Below are 13331 nucleotides of genomic sequence, written 5' to 3'. Positions count from 1 at the left end.
GAGAGAGAGAGAGAGAGAGAGAGAGAGAGAGAGAGAGAGAGAGAGAGGAGTAAATTAACTGTGGAGAGGTTAAAGGATGGGAAGCAGAACGGTGTAGGAGACATAGAAACATAGTGAGAGGGATGGATGGTTGGATGAATGTAGTGGATGTCCATTACATCAGGCGAATACTGATCAGAAGCATGCTGGAAACATCAAATATAAAAAATTAAAAGCAAATTAAATACTCAGACAAGTCATATACTAATCAAGTAAAACTGCCAAGAACGGTAAAAAAAAAGCATCCTTAAAAGTAGTGAAACTCAAAAGGCATCTAATGAACTCAGTTGGCAACTGAGGATCTCCCAGAAGCATTTTGAATTTGAGAACATGGGATAACAATACCTCTGATTTACATTCTGTAACCATCTGTCCTTCAAGAGTGACTATGAAATAATTTTTCAAAGTTTTCTTTAAATGGTCATGTAAAGGTCAGTATTGAAATAATCACTACAGATTTAATTTTTTTGGTAAAAGGAAAAAAAGTATCTGAAATGTGAACTGAAAAGAAGGGTCACATCTATAGCAAGAGTAAAAGAAACAGCAACAATGTATACTGTATAGTGATACATTGTTGAATAAATAATGAAAAGTGATAACTTGATACTTTGTAATGTGGTGTCACATAGACTTCAAATACACAATAGAGACAAATTGAGACTAGAAGAAGTGAACAAAGACACCTAAGGTTACTTAGAAGTCACTGCCAAAGCACTTAGCAATTACCTCTGAAGATGTTAGTGTCCTCATCAATTCAGGCGTTGATAAGTGAAGGGTTCATATAGCAATTTCTATGTAAATGTAAAAGAATGTAAACATAATATATATTGAGGGAGCTTGGAAAATGGTTTCCTGAATTAAATACCCACCTGAAAACATAAGATATGAGTTCAGATTCTAAGCATCCAAGTATAAAGACAGGTGCTATGTCACATAACTATAATAGTAGTGCTGGCGTTGGGGGACACAGACAGAGCTCACTGGGCCAGCCAGTCTTCTCAGATTGAATGAGAAACCCTGTCTCAAAACATAAAATGCAAGGTGATAGAGGAAAACACTACAACTTTTGACTTCACATGCACTCAAGTACACACCCTGTGTATAATGAAGGGATGTATGTCAATCTAAAAAAAGATCATGTGTGACAAGAAAGAACAGAAGACAGTACATAAAAATGAGCTACATTCTAGAATTAAAGTATGAAATTTCCCCAACCAAAAAATAAGAAAAGATATATCAAAAACATCAACATATAGAGGTTAAAAGTAGATAGGAAAAAAAATACCTATAAACACTGATCGAAAGGAATGTGCCATTACACCAACAGACCTAGACTCCCACGAAGTATCGTAAGAGAAAAACAACAGCTCACAATAACAAAATGTTCACTTGAAAAATACATTCTAATTCATTTGCTTAAAAGCCATTGTCTGAAGCATGAGTTGTCACAGTTACAAATAGTGCCACAGTCATAATGTTGAATCGCAAACATAGCCAATTTCTAGCTTAGCAAATCAAATACACAAAAAAAATGATAAAACATCAATAGAATTATTTAACATATTATGATTGGTTAAATAATAACCAACCATAATATTGCCAAAAGGATTTTTAAATGTTGAAGGGTATAGGATATGGTATAGTATAAATATAAAGTGAAATTCAACAAACTTTGACAAACTTCTAAAGTTTAAATGTTTGTTGTCTCTTTGTCTATACTCTATTATATCTACTGAGTTATTGTCTATAGTATAATTTAATATGCATTAGCTAATTTATTCTAATTTTGACACTTAAAATCATATTGATGACAATAAAATTTAGCTAAATAGAAATCAATGTAAAAACCCTAAAGTAAATTTGTGTGCGTGCGTGCGTGCGTGCGTGCGTGCGTGTGTGTGTGTGTGTGTGTGTGTGTGTGTGTGTGTGTTTGTAAACCCAGAGAGGCAACTAACTAATGAGTCAAATTTAATGAGTTAAGTCAGTGGAATGCCCAGCTCTAAGAGAGAATCAGCATCGTCCCTTGAAGACCAGGCAGTACTGCAGAAGAGTAGGCAGAACGGTTGTAGGAGCCAGAGGTCAGAGAGGACAAGCATGAAACACTGTCTCCAAGACATGAGAGAAACACTGCACACACAAACAGCTGTGGAACTCTCTATTCAAGCAAGCTGGACTCAAACTCACAGAGATCCACTTGCCTCTGCCCCTGCCCCTGCCTCTGCCTCTGCCTCTGCCTCCTGTGTGCCACTATGCCTGGCATATCAACTGCATTTTAATGCACAAGAAAGAGAAAATAAGATCCAGAAAAATAGGTGTTGTTGATAGGAGAAATCCAAGATAACCTAAAACATCCTGATAATACTCTGCTTGTAGTTTGAAGGGCCCAGGTTCATATAGGCAATGTTCTTCACGTTGATCTAATCAAACACTAAATAAAATCCCATCATAATATTCTTGCTGGTTTGTATTGTTTATAAACAGCTGCTGTTTGGAAAACTTGGCTCTTGTTGGTGTAGTGATGACAAGGAGGTAAGCCTCTGAGAAAGAGGAGAAGGCAGAAGTGGAGTAGGAAAATGGGGGAGATGCTTTTTGTCCCCTTGAATATCAAGTTCTAGTATAAATCTCAGTAACTGTAGCCACTGCACAGTAAAGAAGAGATGAGCAGTATAGGTTAGAAACCAGAAAAAATCCCTCTTATGCATGAATGCTTGACTGACAACAAGGAGAAATTACAGGACTCTGAGAAAACATGGCTCCCCAGTAAACAGTCCTGGGATACTGGCTATTCCTAATGATAAACTGAATCGTGATTCTCTATTGATGTCACCAAAAATAGTCAATTCTAGATACACTCCAGATCCAAAACAGAATGAGGTTTCTGCAGTGTACAATGCAAGGTTATCTTGATGACCTACACAGGGCAAGGATGTTTGCCACAAGATTGGAGTAGAGCTGTATCAAAATCAAGATCTTCCACTCATCAAAAGCGATTGGAAAGAATGTGAAGGGCGGACTGAATGCAAACGACAACATTCTGAATGAGTACATTTATTCAAACCTGGGGGGAAAAATAAAAACAAACATGTCAAGCTAAACACCCATGGTCAACCTGCAAGGCAAAATACTAGCTTTCATGAAGTACTGAGGGGAGGGGATGGGCACAGATGGAGCATGGGCTTAAGTTTGCTGATGTGAATAGAAAATAGGAAGTTTACTGTTCAGAGAAAAATTTTAGTGTGTGTTTCATACTTTACTATACACTATGTTAATCATAGGAGGGAAAGAGGGAAAGTGAGAGAGGGATAGAGAGACAGGGACACACAGAGGAACTCAGGACATCGCAGAATAGTAACAAGGAAATAGAGTTATTGTATTAGTTGGTTGATACTTACTCAGGGAGATCTGGTATGCTTTCAATTTTCTGTTGTTTATTGCTCACTCTTCTCATTCAGTTTTTATCACATTGCCAGGAAGACATCTTGAATCTGAGATAAGTTTGTGTCTTTAGTGGCAAAGAGTTTTTAAAACACCCATAAAGACAGAATCAAGCTTTGGGCTGGGACAGACACCTGACTGGTCTGCTCCCTTGAAGACACCTTATCCTGAACCTTCCTAGAGAAGCAGGTAAGAACCCTCTCCAACAACCCTATGCCCCAGAGCTGCAACCCACCCAAAAAACCCGTCCCTCTGGAATACCACTCCCCTTCCACCCCTTGCTTGGTCCTTTTGGCTGGGGCAGATACCTGGCTGCTCTGCTCAGTGAAGAAGATACCTTACCCTGAACCTTCCTAGAGCAGCTAGTAAGAATCCTTCTTCCACAACCCTTTGTCCCAGAACTACAACTGGAAGCCTGGAGCACTCTGGAACCACCACCCACCCAAACCCTACCCCTCCAGAATACCACTCTCCTTCCACCCCTCTCTTGGTCCCTTTGGTAGCGGCAAACACCTAGCTGGTCTGCTCCTGTGAAGACACCATATCCTGAACCATCTTAGAGCAGTGATAGAACCACCCCACTCAGAGCAGCAGAAGAACCACTGCACTTGGAGCGGAGAAACCACTGCACACAGAGTAGCAGGATTTCAGTATTCCAGAGGAAGCCTGAGTCCCAGGAGCTCTTCCACCCAGGAGCTCAGGATCAAAGGATCAAAGGATCACAGAGACATCTGAACTCTGAGAACTTCTCACACAAGCAAGATAACTGGAAAGACAGTCTCCAGTCAGAGACAGTGAGTGCAGGTAGCACTAGAGTTAACCAGATGGCAAAAGGCAAGCATAAGAATATAAGCAACAGAAACCAAAGTTACCTGGCATCATCAGAACCCAGTTCTCCTACCATAGCAAGTCCTGGACACCCCATCACACCGGAAAACCAGGATTCAGATTTAAAATCACTTCTCATGAGGATAATAGAGGACTTTAAGAAGGACATAGACAACTCCCTTAAAGAAATACAGGAGAACACAGGTAAACAGGTAGAAGCCCTTGAAGAGGAAACACAAAAATCCCTTAAAGAATTGCAAGAAAACACAACCAAACAGGTGAAGGAATTGAATACAATCATCCAGGACATAAAAATGGAAGTAGAAACAACAAATAAATCTCAAAGGGAGACTACCCTGGAGATAGAAAACCTAGGAAAAAGATCAGGAGTCATAGATGCAAGCCTCACCAACAGAATACAAAGGATAGAAGAGAGAATCTCATGTGCAGTAGATACCATGGAAAACATTGACACAACTGTCAAAGAAAATGCAAAATTCAAAAAGCTCCTAACCCAAAACATCCAGGAAATCCAGGACACAATGAGAAGACCAAACCTAAGGATAATAGGTATAGATGAGAGTGAAACTTCCCAAATTAAAGGGCCAGTAAATATCTTCAACAAAATTATAGAGGAAAACTTTCCTAACTTAAAGGAAAAGATGTCGATGAAAATACAGGAAGCCTACAGAACTCCAAATAGACTAGACCAGAAAAGAAATTCCTCCTGTCACACAATAATCAAAACATCAAATGCACAAAACAAAGAAAAATACCAGAAGCAGTAAGGGAAAAAGGTCAAGTAACATATAAAAGCAGACCTATAAGAATTACACCAGACTTCTCACCAGAGACTATAAAAGCCAGAAGATCCTGGAATGATATCAAAAAGACACTAAGAGAACACAAATGCCAGCCCAGACTACTATACCCAGCAAAACACTCAATCTCTATAGATGGAGAAACCAAAATATTCCATGACAAAACCAAATTTAGACAATATCTTCCCACAAATCCAGCCCTACAAAGGATAATAGACAGAAAACTCCAACACAAGGAGAGAAACTACAACCTAGAAAAAGCAAGAAAGTAATCTTCCAACAAACCCAAAAGAAGATAGCTACCCAAATATAATTACACCTTTAATAACTAAAATAACAGGAAACAACAATCACTTTTCCTTAATATCTCTTAACATCAATGGACTCAATTCCCCAATAAAAAGACGTAGATTAATAGACTGGGTACTTAAACAGGACCCAGAATTTCACTGTTTACAGGAAATGCACCTCAGTGTCAAAGTCAGACACTACCTCAAAGTAAAGGGCTGGAAAACAATTTTCCAAGCAAATGGTCCCAAGAAACAAGCTGGAGTAGCCATTCATATTTGGAGTAAAATTGACTTTCAACCAAAAGTTATCAAAAAAGATAAGGAAGGACACTTCATACTCGTCAAAGGAAAAATCTACCAAGATGAACTCTCAATCCTGAACATCTATGCCCCAAATGCAAGGACACCTACATACATAAAAGAAACCTTACTAAAACTCAAAGCATACATTGCACCTCACACAATAATAGTGGGGGATTTCAACACCGCATTCTCAGCAATGGACAGATCATGGAAACAGAAACTAAACAGAGACAGGGTGGGATTAACAGAAGTTATGAACCAAATTGATTTAACAGATACCTATAGATTATTTCACCCTAAAACACAGAATATACCTTGTTCTTAGCACCTCATGGTACCTTCTCCAAAATAGACCGTATAATTGATCACAAAGCAGGCCTCAACAGATACAAAAATATTGAAATTATTCCTTGCATCCTATCAGATCACCACAGATTAAATCTTCATTAATAATAAAAACAATACACATGGAAATATACACATGCCCACATACACATGGAAACTGAACAATGCTCTACTCGATGATGACTTGGTCAAGGAAGAAATAAAGAAATGAAGGCTCGTTATACCACAACTTATGGAACACAATGAAAGCAGTGCTAAGGTGAAATCTCATAGCTCTAAGTGTCTTCAAAAAGAAGCTGGAGAGAGCATACACTAGCAGCTTGACAACACACCTGAAAGCTCTAGAACAAAAAGAAGCAAATACACCCAAGAGGAGTAGATGACAGAAAATAATCAAACTCAGGGCTGAAATCAACCAAGTAGAAGATATACAAAGAATCAACAAAACCAGGAGCTGGTTCTTTGAGAAAATCAACAAGATAAATCAATCCTTAACCAGACTAACCAGAGGGCACAGAGACAGTATCCAAATTAATAAAATTAGAACTGAAAAGGGAGACATAACAACAGAAACGGAGGAAATTCAAAAAATCATCAGATCCTACTAAAAAAGCTTATACTCAACAAAACTGGAAAATGTGAATGAAATGGACAATTTTCTAGACAGAGACCAGGTACCAAAGTTAAATCAGGAGCAGATAAACCATCTAAACAGCCCCATAACCCCTAAAGAAATAGCAGCAGTCATTAAAAGTCTCCCCTCCAAAAACAGCCCAGGACCAGATGGTTTTAGTGCAGAATTCTATCGGACCTTCAAGGAAAATCTAATACCAATTCTCTTCAAACTATTCGACAAAATAAAAACTGAAAAAAACACTCCCAAATTCGTTCTATGAAGCCACAATCACGCTCACACTTGAACCTCACGAAGACCCAACAAAGATAACTTCAGACCAATCTCCCTTATGAATATCGATGCAAAAATACTCAATAAAATTCTAGCAAATCGAATCCAAGAACACATCAAAACAATCATCCATCATGATCAAGTAGGTTTTATCCCAGGAATGCAGGGATGGTTCAATATTCAGAAATCCATCAATGTAATCCACTATATAAACAAACTCAAAGAAAAAAAACCACATGATCATCTCACTAGATGCTGGGAAAGCATTTGACAATATTCAACATCCCTTCATGGTAAAAGTCTTGGAAAGATCAGGAATTCAAGGCCCATACCTAAACATAGTAAAAGCAATATACAGCAGACCAATAGCCAACATCAAACTAAATGGAGAGAAACTTGAAGCAATCCCACTAAAATCAGGGACAAGACAAGGCTGCCCACTCTCTCTCTACCTATTTAATATAGTACTGGAAGTCCTAGCCAAAGCAATTAGACAATGAAAAGAAATTAAATGGATACAAATAGGAAAAGAAATCAACATATCACTATTTGCAGGTAATATGATAGTATACTTAAGTGACCCCAAAACTTCCACCAGAGAACTCCTAAATCTGATAAACAACTTCAGCAATGTGGCTGGTTATAAAATCAACTCAAACAAATCAGTAGCCTTCCTCTACTCGAAAGATAAACAGACTGAGAAAGAAACTAGGGAAATGACACCCTTCACAATAGTCACAAATAATATAAAATACCTTGGTGTGAATCTAACCAAGCAAGTGAAAGATCTGTATGGCAAGAACTTCAAGCTTCTGAAGTAAGAAATCGAAGAATATCTCAGAGAATGGAAAGATCTCCCATGCTCATGTATTGACATATAGTAAAAATGGCCATCTTGCTGAAAGCAATCTACAGACTCAGTGCAATCCCCATTAAAATCCCAACTCAATTCTTTACAGAGTTAGAAAGAGAAATTCTCAAATTCATTTGGAATAACAAAAAGCCCAGGATTGCAAAAACTATTCTCAACAGAAAAAGAACTTCTGGAGGAATCACCATCCCTGATCTCAAGCTGTACTACAGAGCAATAGTGATAAAAACTACCTGGTATTGGTACAGAGACAGGCAGGAAAATCAATGGAATAGAATTGAAGACCTAGAAATGAACCCACACACCTATGGTCACTTGATCTTTGACAAAGGAGCTAAAACTGTCCAGTGGAAAAAGGACAGCATTTTCAACAAATGGTGCTGGTTCAACTGGAGGACAACATGTAGAAGAATGCAAATTGATCCATTCTTATCTCCTTTTACAAAGCTCAAGTCTAAGTGGATAAAGGACCTTCACATAAAACCAGATACACTGAAACTAATAGAAGAGAAGGTAGGGAAGAACCTTGAATACTTGGGCACAGAGGAAAAGTTCCTGAACAGAACACCAATGGCTTATGCTCTAAGATCAATAATTGACAAATTTGACCTCATAAAATTGCAAAGTTTCTATAAGGCAAAGGACACTGTCAATAGAACAAAATGGCAACCAGTAGATTGGGAAAGATCTTTACTAATCTCACATCCAATAGAGGGCTAATATTTAATATATACAAAGAACTCAAGAAATTAGATTCCAGACAACCTAATAACCCTATTAAAAAATGGGGTACAGAGCTAAACAAAGAATTCTCAACTGAGGAAACTCGAATGGCCGAGAAGCACCTAAAGAAATGTTCAGCATCCTTAGTCATCAGGGAAACAAAAATCAAAACAACCCTGAGATTTTACCTCACACCAGTCAGAATGGCTAAGATCAAAAACTCAGGGGATAGATGCTGTTGAAGATGTGGAGAAAGAGGAACACTCCTTCATTTTGATGGGATTGCAAGATTGTGCAACCACTCTGGAAATCAGTTTTGGGAGTTCCTCAGACAATTGGACATAGCATTACCTGAGGATCCAGCTATACCATTTCTGGGCATATACCCAGAAGATGCACCCACATATAACAAGGACATATGCTCTACTATGATCATAGCAGCGTTATTTATAATAGCCAGAAGATGGGAAGAACCCAGATGTTCTTCAACAGAGAAATGGATACAAAAAAAAAAAATGTGGTACATTTACACAGTGGAGTATTACTCAGCTATTCAAAACAATGAATTCTAGAAATTCTTAGGTAAATGGATGGAACTAGAAAATATCATCCTGAGTGAGGTAAGCCAATCACAAAAGAACACACATAGCATTCACTCACTGATTATTGGATATTAGCCCAGAACCTTGAAATGCCTAAGATTCCACTCACAAACCTCATGGAGCTCATGAAAAAGGAAGACCAAGTAAGTGTGTTTCGGTTCTTCTAAGAAGGAGTAACAAAATACTCAAGGGAGCAAATATGGAGACAAAGTGTGAGACAGAAACTGAAGGAGGGGCTGTCTGAAGACCATTCCACCTGGGTATCCATCCCATGTTCAGTCACCAAAGGTAGACGCTGATGTGGATGTCAGGAAGTGCATGCTGACAGGAGCCTGATATAGCTGTCTCCTTAGAGGTCTATCAGAGTCTGACATATTCAGAGGGGGATGCTCACAGCTAACCTTTGAACTGATCATGGGGTTCCCAATGGAGGAGTTAGAGAGAAGACTGAAGGAGCTGAAAGGGTTTGCAGCCCCACAAGGAGAGAAACAATACCAACCACCCAGAGCTCCCAGGGTCTAAACCACTACCCTGAGAGCACGTAGGCAGGGACCCATGGCTCCAGCTGTATATGTAGTGGAGGATGGCCTTGTTGGGCATAAGTGGGAGAGGAGATCCTTGGTACCATGAAGGGTGGATGCTGAGTTTGGGGGAATTCGAGGGTGGGGAGGTGGGTATGGGGGAGGGGGTGTGGGCACATCCTCATAGAAGCAGGAGGAGGGGGGATGGGATAAGAGGATAACATCTGAAATGTAAATAAAATATCCAATAAAAAAGAAACAAACAAACAAACAAAGAAGGACAGAATCAAGCTTTCAGCTGCTCCTAGATCCATCACCTGACAAACAGAGAATGAAAACAAGGTTTATAAAGGGAGCAGATAAGCTCCTTAGAACAGGCACAGCTGCTTAGAAAATCTTTGGGCATGTTGAGAAAGAGACTCCAGAAAAGCACCCATGATCCCCCATAATGACACTGGTCTCCATGGAAGGGCACTGAGGAAACTGAGCCCCTTTCCAAGGCCATGACTTTCTGAAGTTAGGTAAAGACCTGACTCATTACTCCAAGGTCAGAGTTCAGCAATACTGAACTTGCAGCAAGCGGTTGTTTGCGACCTTAGTGGGTGGGTTTACTGCAAAACGGGATCATCAAGCTTATCCAAGATTTGATAAACTTCATGATCGGTTTCTTCTCTTGCCTGCAACAGATTAGGGGAGAAATGGAAATGTAAGGGCTACTGGAAGCCACATGTAAGGACAGTCCTAAGAGGGAACTGGAGAAAAGCCCAGAAAAATAGAAAACTCCAATAGACACCCATTACTACACTGGGCATCCATAAATGCTGGTGGCAGCACCTCCAGTTGGCAGTTTGATTTAATGAGGCAATCTAGTTTACAAGAAGACAGCTTTTACAGGACAGCAGAATTTTCTAAGAAAGTACTAATAAAAATATTTACTTCCACCTAATTTGAACCACCCTCTTTTTTACCTTCAATAAAACATATTCACGCAGAAAACTGGGATATTGAAAGCATAAGGTTCATTATACTACCAAATAAAAATACTCTCCGACTAGCATTCTGTCATATAAATAATAGCCAAGCAAGTCACAGGCCCCGGCACTGAACTCAAGCGGTGTTTATCTTAAGGGTCAGGAAGATTTCCTCACTTTATATTTTCTCTCTAAAATATGTCTCTACTGTATAAATAATCAAGATATAAAACAGCAACCTCGAATATCCAAATAAATGTTTATTGTGTGTGAAGCATATATGTACCTTGAATGTTCATTTTTTCTGTTTCATTTACATGTAATCCAGGTATAAATAAATTAGTGTTCTGAGAAAAGTTAATTTCAAGCTACCTTATTTTTCTCTACAAAATAGATATTTTTCTAACTGTCCAACGTTTTAAAAGGTAAGTTGTCTGTAGAAGTATGACTGTAATAAATGCTACCTTTGGCTGGTATGATGGTCAGTATTGTGGTAAAACCATCTGATTTGAAAAAAGAAAAAAAAAACCTAGTAAATTGACCTCAGAGCAAAGGTATGGCCTTCAGCTGTCCCTGGCAGGAGAGGGTATACACCACAGCCTGGTTACCGGTTGCTAATACTTCTGCATCCGAATATTCATAGTATAATATACTTTTGGAGACACACTAAAATAAGTAACAGAAAGTATCTCTCTGAGGTACCAATTTAAGCAGATTTATTTACAAAAGGCAAGCACTCCCAACTGGCATGCACATTTAGAAATAGTTAAAATTCTTCCAGAGAAATGTTTGAATTAATTATGCTACACTTTCCCTGGTGGATCCATCTCCTTTCTGGGAACATCAGCGACTCTGATAACCCACAAAGCTCCATTTCCTGAGCTTGTGATTCCTCTTTGTGAGGTTCTTTCTTTTGAGCTGGCCCAGATCAGTGCCGCACTTCACAGGAATTGCACATTTTGTTGCTTAGTGGCTTGAAATAGTTTTGTGGCATCCTGTCACATAGTGAACACCAAACTATATTCGTTAAATTTGATAGCATAAAGTTAGAACAATAACTGTGGCCCATGCCTATAAAAATCAATGCTTTGCCAACAGCATATGCGAAGACTGACAGTGATCCCATGTATCAAGTGAGACGCTGGGACACTGGGATAAATGCCTAAGAAAACAGCCACTCTCGCCATGTAAATAAGCAGGAAAAGAGGATCATGTATAGAAATAAATCAACTTTCATTCTCTGCTCAGAGGCCTCATGTGCAAGATGATTAAAAAGAAAATGACTTGCAGGCTGCAGTTAACCCTGTACTGACTGTGGGTTTGTATGGAGGCCACATTCGCAACCCCATGATTATGTGAGAAGCATACCTAAATATGTTGATAGATGTAGATTCTTGTGACTCTCCTTAAATCACTCTTATGCAAGGAATATGAATTTGCGAGTCATTTAAGGTAAGACCTTTCAAAGGTATTTTAGGCAATGACTAACTTCAGTGGCAGATTTAAACTGAATTGTAATTGCTGTTTGTCTTTAAGGCCTCCACGGTAACCTCAGGATTCCCAAACTTTCTACAGCTACGTGACAGGGGATCAAAATTATCACAAAGGTCTCACAAAATTGTAAAATCCAGACTGATTTCAATTTGAAGAGCAGTCAATACCTTACCTACCAAATAAGGACGTCTTCTGAAGGCCGAGCACTAAGTTATTTAAATAATATGATTGAAAATAAGAAGCCTTTTTTTTCCTGTTGAACTCATAAACATCATTTCACTATTGGGACAATAGCACATCACCGGGACAGCAGATCCCGTCTTGGCATGACAGAAGAAGAGCCCTGAGGATTCATGCTCAGCCACACCCCACTGTGAGCCTAGGAGAGGATTCAGATACACATTGTGCTTCCTTGTATGAGTTTTCTGCTCACAAGGTGGATGGTGAGTTCATGTACAGATGCTTACAATTTCACTGTGCCTCAGTTTCCCCATCTATGAAATTGTGTCAGAAATGGCCATCTGGCGTCCTTCCTCAGAGCCGAGAACTCAGGCTTTTAAAACACAGTTTTGGATACTAAAGTGAAGGACAAACCTTAAAATGGGGGAAAAGGGAGCTATGGTTTCTCTTCTTCATCCCTGGTTACCTTTTCCAGCCACTCCTAGAGAGGGGTCATGATGAGGAAGAAAAGAATCAGGAGAAAATAAACAGAACATCCAAGAGGCACGAGTGATTCTAGGTCCCATAAAGGAAGGGGAGGAATATAACATTTCTAGCTTCCTACCTCTCTTCCTGGGAAAACAGTCAGAAAACTGACTAGCAACACTGGTTGCTGTTCCTCAGTCTGCAGATGGGACGGAAAAGTAGGGGAAGGGAACATGCTACATTCAATAGGAAGGGATGGAGAAAGGTGTTCTCTTTATACTTCCGGGTTCCTCATGTTGTCTTCCATGGGAGGAGAGGAGGCGGGGCTTTCCACGATGACCTAGTCAGTAAGACATTAAAACTATCCCAGCCACAACTGGGTTGTTACCGAAATAAGACCCCAGCCCAGAAAGATTAAAATGCACAATATCATCCGTGAAAGGATTCGCCGTTTCAGACATTTTGTTAGATCTTTTAAAAACTGGCCTAATGTGTTAATATTGAAAATAGATGTGTGTCATTTGAAAGTGAGTATA

The sequence above is a fragment of the Grammomys surdaster genome, unplaced genomic scaffold, assembly GCF_004785775.1.
Source record: "Grammomys surdaster isolate TR1022 unplaced genomic scaffold, NIH_TR_1.0 191, whole genome shotgun sequence".
Classification (NCBI taxonomy): Eukaryota; Metazoa; Chordata; class Mammalia; order Rodentia; family Muridae; genus Grammomys; species Grammomys surdaster.
The sequence above is the reverse complement of the archived record's forward strand: the minus strand, read 5'-3'. Positions refer to the sequence as shown.